The 8,549-nt window shown below is 28.4% G+C and overlaps 1 non-coding gene across 1 annotated transcript; it reads right to left on the reverse strand.

Moving 5' to 3' along the window:
* Positions 1-2,216: 2,216 nt before the first annotated feature.
* LOC142544025 (small nucleolar RNA R71) lies at positions 2,217-2,327 on the reverse strand. Its single transcript, XR_012819993.1, has one exon. It is a non-coding gene; the product is annotated as a small nucleolar RNA R71 (small nucleolar RNA).
* Between the last annotated feature and the right edge of the window lie 6,222 nt (positions 2,328-8,549).

An 8,549-nucleotide genomic window follows, 5' to 3' on the forward strand; every position in this document is an offset into this window, starting at 1 on the left:
ATTTTAAAATTTAAGTTTCATTAAAATTATAAAATTATGTTATTTTAGTATTGTTTGTTTATATTTAATTGTCTTACTAAATATGTTTTATTTTCAGGTTTTCTACGTGTTGGTAGAATAATGATAACTCAAGCTAGAAAATTCAAATGGAGGTGACTCAAACATGTTTGGAATCCTTGAGAAATTATCTACAACTTTGCAGAAGACATGATTGCCTAAAAAGTTCCTTAAGATGATCAAATTGTGCAAATATCAAAAGGAGGACAAATTTACTTTTACTATGACCAGCATATAGTAAAAATATCATAACTATTTCAATATTTAACCAAATGAGGTGAACCAAGTGGCCAAATTCATCTACAGACAATTCCCCACATGTTTGCCATTTTGAACAGAGTCAAATTCGGTGATTAAAGTCGTGGAACAAAGCATTGAAAGAAGGGACATGGAATTGAACTTGGAGGAGACAAAGAATTCTATTGCAACTACATGACATTAATAAAAATTTTGACCCTTTCTCTCATTTGGCCTATAAATAGAGGCCTTGTGCTAGCTTGAGAATCATTCTATATCATTGTAAAATATAGTGTGAGTGTGTATCAAAGTTCTAAGTTCCAATATATTTTCTTTCATGCTCTCAACTATGAGTGATATTTTAGTGTTGATCAAAAGTAAGCTTATGGCAAGCTAAATCTATTATGTCAAGGTGAAGAGGATGCATTCTTGGTGAAGTAAGATTGTTTATATTTTGTATATTCTTTCTTTATTTCTTTTTATTTAACTAACTTATTTTTATTGTAGGTATAAAAATGAATTATTTGTTGTTATCAATTTACATTAAATGCTTGATACCATTAAAGTGGTTATCTTGATTTGTTGTTTAATTTTGATACAATAAATATTTCATCACTTATTATATATATATATATATATATATATATATATTTATATAATAATATCATAATTTTTCATTTAGACGATATCGTGGCTCTGCCGGTTGTTCTAAATGAAATATTATGATTTAATACTAACATCTAACAATCTAACATTTACTTTATCGCAACTAACTTTTATTTTTCGCATCTAACTTTTACTTTCTCGCAACTAACATTTACTTTACCGCAACTAACATTTACTTTATCGCAACTAACTTTTACTTTACCGCAACTAACTTATTAAATCAATATATTTCATTTAAGCAATAGCGTGGCTCTGCCGGTTGTTCTAAATGAAATATAATGATTTAATTTAACATTTACTTTATTCAATTATTTATTTATATAGTCATAATTATAATCATAGGTACCATATATAAAATATCGGTTAATTCGGTATTTTCTATAGTGGGAACTATATTATATTATGTGTGTGTTTAATTTTTTGGAACCATTATTTATGGTGGTTTCTTTTGTTTTACTTTTAGTTAAATAATATTACATAAACCAAGAATAAATCCTCAAGCCTTGACAAAGTTTATAATTTGTAAACTTAATTCTTGCATTTGGTAATCTATAAATTAATAAATTTAAACTCAAAATAACCTCTCTATGGATCGATCTCGTACTTACGAATTACATTACTTGCAGACAACCTACACTTGGGTGAATTATTATTTAAGTAGTAGCAAGTTTTTGGCGCCGTTGCCGGGGAGGTATAAATTAAGTTTATATTTGTTAATTATGTTTTATTTATAAGTATTGTGTTGTTTTTTTTTTTTTTTGTATGAGTATTTGGAGTCGAAAAAAAAGTGGTAGACTTATTCGAGTATCTGAAAATAATTTAAACATGGATGATAATTCAAATAATCAAGATGATAATAATTATAATAATAATAATAATAATAATAATCAAGAACATGATCAATTAAGAACACTTAGGCACCATATGAACCCTATTAGAACTAGTGCCCCATCTTGTTTAGTTTTTCCTCTTGATGCATCTAATTTCAACTTCAAACCTTAAATTATTCAACATTTACCAAATTTTCATGGTTTAGATTCTGAAAATCCATATTTGCATCTAAGAGAATTTGAGGAAGTTTGTAACACTTATAATGATCAAAATTGTAGCATGGATATAGTTCGATTAAAGCTTTTCCCTTTTTCTTTAAAAGATAAAGCTAAAACATGGCTATAAAATTTAATATCAAGTTCAATAAGATCATGGGAAGAAATGCAACAACAATTTCTCAAAAAGTTTTTCCCTTCCCATAGAACAAACTCTTTTAAAAGACAAATTACAACTTTTTCTCAAAAACAAGGAGAAACGTTTTATCAATGTTAGGATAGATATAAAGAATTACTTAATACATGCCCACATCATGGTTTTGAAACATGGAGAATAGTTTCTCACTTTTATGAAGTTCTAATACCTAAAGATAGGCAAATGATAGAATTCATGTGTAATGGAATTTTTGAAGATAAAAACCCAGATGAAGCTATGGAATATTTGGATTCATTAGCAGAAAATGCTCAAAATTGGGATAATATAGGCAAAATAGAACCACAAACAACTAAAACCAATAATTCAACAAATGGGGGTTGTATTTATAATCTTAAAGATGATATAGATATTCAAGCTAAACTTGCATCTTTAGCAAGAAAAATTGAGTCATTAGAAATGAAAAAGAGTGGTCTATTAAAAAGTATTCAAGAAATTGTTTGTCATATATGTGATACACTTGATCATGCTACAAAAGATTGTCCAATATTATCTTTATTTAAAGAATGTCTCCATGAACAAGCAAATTATGTTAACAATTATAAAAAACCAATACTAGATCCTTTTTCACTAATCATATAATCCTGGATGGAAAAATCATCCTAATTTTAGTTGGAGGAACGATAATAATGCACAACCGTCACAACAATATTTTCAAAATAACCAAAATCATCAAGGTTATATTCCTTATGTTACACCTCCAAGAAAAAACTTTGAAGATGTATTTCATGCATTTATCCAAAAGCAAGAGTCTATCAATATTTAAAACAGTCAATCTATGAGTGATTTGAAAGAAACTCTTGCAAAATTTGTATCTGCACTTAATATTCATGAAAAAGGAAAATTTCTATCTCAACCTCAACCTAATCCTAAAAATCAAAATCAAGAATTAAAAAATGAAAAAACTGTTCAAATAAAATCTATTATTACCCTTAGAAGTGGTAAAATAGTAAATGATCCATATAGTAATGAAAACAAGGATCATTTAAAATCAAAGAGTAAGGATGATAATCCAGATACTTTTGAGAATGATGATACCTTAAATTTTAAAAATAATATGGTGAAGGATAAATCATCTGAAATAGTAAATAAGTCAAATAAACCTCCACCATTTCCTCATGCATTAACAAATCATAAAAAACAAAAAAGTGATTATGATATCTATGAAGTTTTTAAACAAGTGAAGATAAATATTCCATTATTAGATGCTATTAAACAAGTACCTTCTTATGCAAAATTTTTAAAAGACTTGTGTACTGTAAAGAGAAAATTGCATGTGAAAAAAAAAAAGCATTCTTGGCTGAACAAGTAAGTTCTATTCTTCAAAATAATTCTAGTTTAAAATATAAAGATCCTGGTTGTCCAACAATTTCATGTATTATTGGAGAAAATAAAATTAAAAAAACTTTGTTGGATTTGGGAGCAAGTGTGAATTTACTTCCTTATTCAGTTTATGAAAAACTTAATTTAGGAGAATTAAAACCCACTTCTGTTACTCTCTTACTGGCGGATAGGTCAATCAAAATACCTAGAGGTATTGTAGAAGATGTGTTGGTTCAAGTTGATAAATTCATATATCCTGTAGATTTTATTGTTTTGGATACACAACCAATAGAAGTACATAATGAAATTCCAGTAATATTGGGACGACCATTTCTATCAACTTCAAATGCTTTAATTAATTGTCGAAATGGAATAATGAAATTGTCTTTTGGAAATATGACTCTAGAACTTAATGTGTTCAATTTATGTAAACAACCAAGTATTAATGAAAAATGAATATGATAATGAAATTGAACCAATTGTGGAAGAAAATATACAAGAAGAAAACTTAAATCAACAATCTGAAGTTTTTTCAATAGAAAGTTTTGAGTCTAAAAATAATTTTAAAGAAGATGATAATACAAAACTTGAATTAAAAGTTTTACCATTAGAATTGAAATATGTATTTCTTGATGAAAATAAAACATTTCCTGTTGTAATTTCTTCCACTCTTTTGCCAAATCAAGAATAAGATTTGATTAAATTACTTAAAAAATATAAAAATGCAATTGGATGGACTTTGAAAGATATAAAAGGTATGAATCCTTTAATTTGTACACATGATATTCACTTGGAAGAAAATGCTAAAACATATCAACAACTACAAAGAAGGTTAAATCCACATATGAAGAAAGTTGTTAAGAATGAAGTATTAAAACGATTAGACGCTGGAATTATCTATCCAATTTCAGATAGTAAATGGGTAAGTCCAACACAAGTAGTACCTAAAAAGTCCGGCATCACTGTTATAAAAAATGAAAAGGGAGAGTTATTACAAGCTAGGATTCCATCTAGTTGGCGTATGTGTATTGATTATAGAAAATTAAATAATGCAACTAGAAAAGATCATTTCCCACTACCATTTTTATATCAAATTCTAGAAAAAGTAGCAGGAAATTCTTATTACTGTTTTCTTGATGGGTATTCGGGGTATTATCAAATACCTATATCATTTGAAGATCAAGAAAAAACTACTTTTACTTGTCCTTTCGGAACTTTTACATTTAAAAGAATTCCATTTGTTTTATGTAATGCTCCGGCTACTTTTCAAATATGCATGTTAAGTATTTTCAGTGATATGATTGAAGAATATGTAGAAGTTTTTATGGATGATATAACTGTTTTTGGAAACATCATTTGAAAATTGTCTTAAAAATCTAGAAGAAGTATTAAAAAGATGTGAAGAAAAAAATCTTGTTTTAAATTGGAAAAAATGTCATTATATGGTTAAATCTGGGATTGTTTTAGGACATGTGATATCTGAAAAAGAAATTGAAGTTGATAAAGCCAAAGTTGATGTTATTGCTAATTTAACATCACTAAAAACGGTCAAAGAAGTTCGATCATTCTTGAGTCATGCAGGATTTTATAGAAGGTTTATAAAAAATTTCAGCATAATATCTAAACCAATTTCAAATCTTTTAACAAAAGATACACAATTTGAATGGACTCAGAAATGTGAAAATGCTTTTAAAAAAATTATTAATCTTTTAGTTACATCACTTATTTTACAACCTCCAGATTGGTCTTTACCATTTGAATTAATGTGTGATGCAAGTGATTATGCTATAGGAGCTGTGTTAGGAGAAAGAAAAGAAGAAAAACCTTATGCAATCTATTATGCTAGTAGAACATTAAATAGTGCCCAAATAAATTATTCAAATACTGAAAAAGAATTACTTTCAGTAGTATTTGCATTAGATAAGTTTCGATCTTATTTAATTGGTTCTACTACTATTGTTTACACAGATCATTCTGCCATAAAATATTTATCAAATAAAAAAGATGCTAAGCCAAGATTAATACGGTGGATTTTATTGTTACAAGAATTTGATATTATAATTAAAGATAAAAAAGGAAAAGAAAATAATGTAGCCGATCATTTATATAGAATAATGACTGAATCACCTCATAATGAAATACCAATAAATGAAAATTTTCCAGATGATTAGTTGTTTTATGCTACTATTATGCCCTGGTTTGCTAACATTGTAAATTTTCTTGTGACAAATAAAATGCCTTCTCATTGGAATTCACAGGATAAGAATAAATTCTTGATAGAAGTTAAAAAATTTTATTGGGATGATTCTTACTTATTTAAGTATTGTTCTGACCAAATTTTTCGATGATGCATACCCGATAATGAAGTAAGTAATGTTATTAAATTTTGTCATTCTGAAGCATGTGAAGGTCATTTTTCATCCAATAAAACAGCTACAAAAATCTTACAATGTGGATTTTGTTGGCCGTCTTTATTCAAAGATACGCATTTATTTTGCAAATCTTGTGAAAACTGTCAGAAGATGGGATCAATTTCAAAACGAAACATGATTCCTTTAAATCCAATCACAATTATTGAAATATTTGATAGTTGGGGGATAGATTTTATGGGTCCATTTCCATTATCTTTTGGATATACGTACATTTTAGTCGCTGTTGATTATGTTTCAAAATGGATTGAAGCAATTGCATGTAGAACTAATGATCATAAATTTGTTATAAAAATTTTAAAAGAAAATATTTTTAGCCGATTTGGAATACCTAGAGCAATAATTAGTGATGGGGGAAGTCATTTTATAAATAAATCATTTTCTTCTTTGTTAAGAAAATATGGCATTACACATAAAGTTTCTACCCCATATCATCCTCAAAGTAATGGTCAAGTTGAACTTGCAAATAGAGAAATAAAACAAATTTTAGAAAAAACAGTTAATCCAAATCGAAAAGATTGGTCTTTAAGATTAACTGATGCATTATGGGCTTATAGAACTGCATTTAAAACATCATTAGGGATGTCACCATATAGGTTAGTTTTTGGTAAGCATTGTCATTTACCGGTTGAACTTGAACATAAAGCTTATTGGGCAATTAAAGCATTTAATATTAATTTAGATGATGCATCTAAATTAAGAAAATTGCAAATAAATGAACTTGAAGAATTAAGAAATGATGCATATGAAAATTCAAAGATTTATAAAGATAAAACTAAAGCCTTTCATGATAAAAATATTATGAGAAAGTCATTTGAAATTGGACAAAAGTTTTGCTTTATAATTCTCGTTTGCATTTATTTTCAGGTAAACTAAGATCGAGGTGGTCAGGACCATTTATAGTCAAATTTGTTTATCCTCATGGTGCTGTTGATATTGAAAATCCTAAAAATAATGACGTGTTTAAAGTTAATGGGCAAAGACTTAAGCCTTTTATAGAAAATAAAATTCTTAATAATGAGTTTATGCCTTTATATGATCCACAATAGTTGTTTGATATATTCATTTTGTTTTGCAGATTCTAGTTCATTTCCCGGTTAAGTGGCGGATAACGGTACTCTGTGACTGTTTAAGTCGGTTTCTTCAGTTTTCCCAAAATAATTGAAATATATATAATAATAATATGGATGCGTGTATTATGAATCTTCGTAAATATTTTTCTTGTTTACCTGATAATGCGTTGAAAAAAATTTATAAAGCTAGATGTGAGCGGCTAAGGTTGATGATGTCATATGGTATACCGAATGATGTTCGTTTGATAATTGAAGCAAAAGTCCGATTGGTTGGGGAAGCAAGTGAATTAATAATAAGACATATGCTAGGATTTGGTAAAAGCACATATGCCAAAAAGCGAAGAGCTAAACGTATAGGCGGATGTCATAAATGTGCAAGGTGGACTTGTAAAGGAAAATGCAAAAATGTTGGAATGACATCAATGAATAGAGAAGATAAAATTTTATTCATTAAGAATGGTCTGAGTAAAGAGCCTTTGGATAATTTTCTAGAGGTTCTTGATACGCATTCTAGTGGGTACGTGCAAAATGAACTTCTTAAACTATGGTGGCAATTTCAACAGGAGGAATATCAATATGGACGGTGGAATCAGCCTTACAAAGATCCTACTGTAGTAACGCATATCTATTTAGATAAGTAAATATATATACACAATTTCGTCTTGGGAATCTGACGTTAAAAGACCCTGTTTGCCAATTTATAAGAAAATTGGATGGGAAGCATATCCTCGACTCATAGAAGGCGTTGAAGCCGTTACTGAACGTAAAATCAGAGGAAGATGTGAGCCACAATCACAACTACGCTGTATATATTTGTTTTAATTTTGTCATTTTTATTTTCTTTTAATAATAATAATTTCCTGTTCAAATATTGACTTTTGGCATCTTTCGCTTATAAATTCATATGCTGTGATCTAACAATTACAGAAAACATATTTCTCAACATGTCAACGTCCACGGTAAGTAAAATCAAAAATATTTGTGTATTTTGTGGATCTAGTGCAGGAAAAGATTTAATTTATGAAGAAGTAGCAGAAAATCTTGGAATAACACTTGCTAAAAAAAAGATTCATTTGGTAAATGGTGGTGGTGAAGTTGGCCTCATGGGAAAAGTTTCAAAAGCTGCGTATGCAGGTGGAAGTGAAGTTTTAGGCATTATTCCGATTACCTTAGCCAATCTTACAGGACCAACAATAGGAGAAGAAATGAAAGTGGACAACATGTATGAACGAATCACTCAAATGATTGAACATTCAGATGCTTTCATTGCTTTGTCAGGAGGTTTCGGTACTTTGAAAGAAATTTTTCATACTGTTTGTTGGGCACAATTAAATATCCACAATAAGCCAATTGGTTTGTTAAATCTTAACAATTATTATGATAAACTGTTATATGATAAACTGTTATCGTTTCTTGATGATGTTGTGGAACAGGGATTTATTTCATTAGCTTCGCGAAGGATGTTAGTTTCTGCTACATGTGAAGGTGAACTTATTGATTTACT

Source organism: Primulina tabacum, chromosome 4 (genome assembly GCF_025594145.1).
Source record: "Primulina tabacum isolate GXHZ01 chromosome 4, ASM2559414v2, whole genome shotgun sequence".
Lineage (NCBI taxonomy): Eukaryota > Viridiplantae > Streptophyta > Magnoliopsida > Lamiales > Gesneriaceae > Primulina > Primulina tabacum.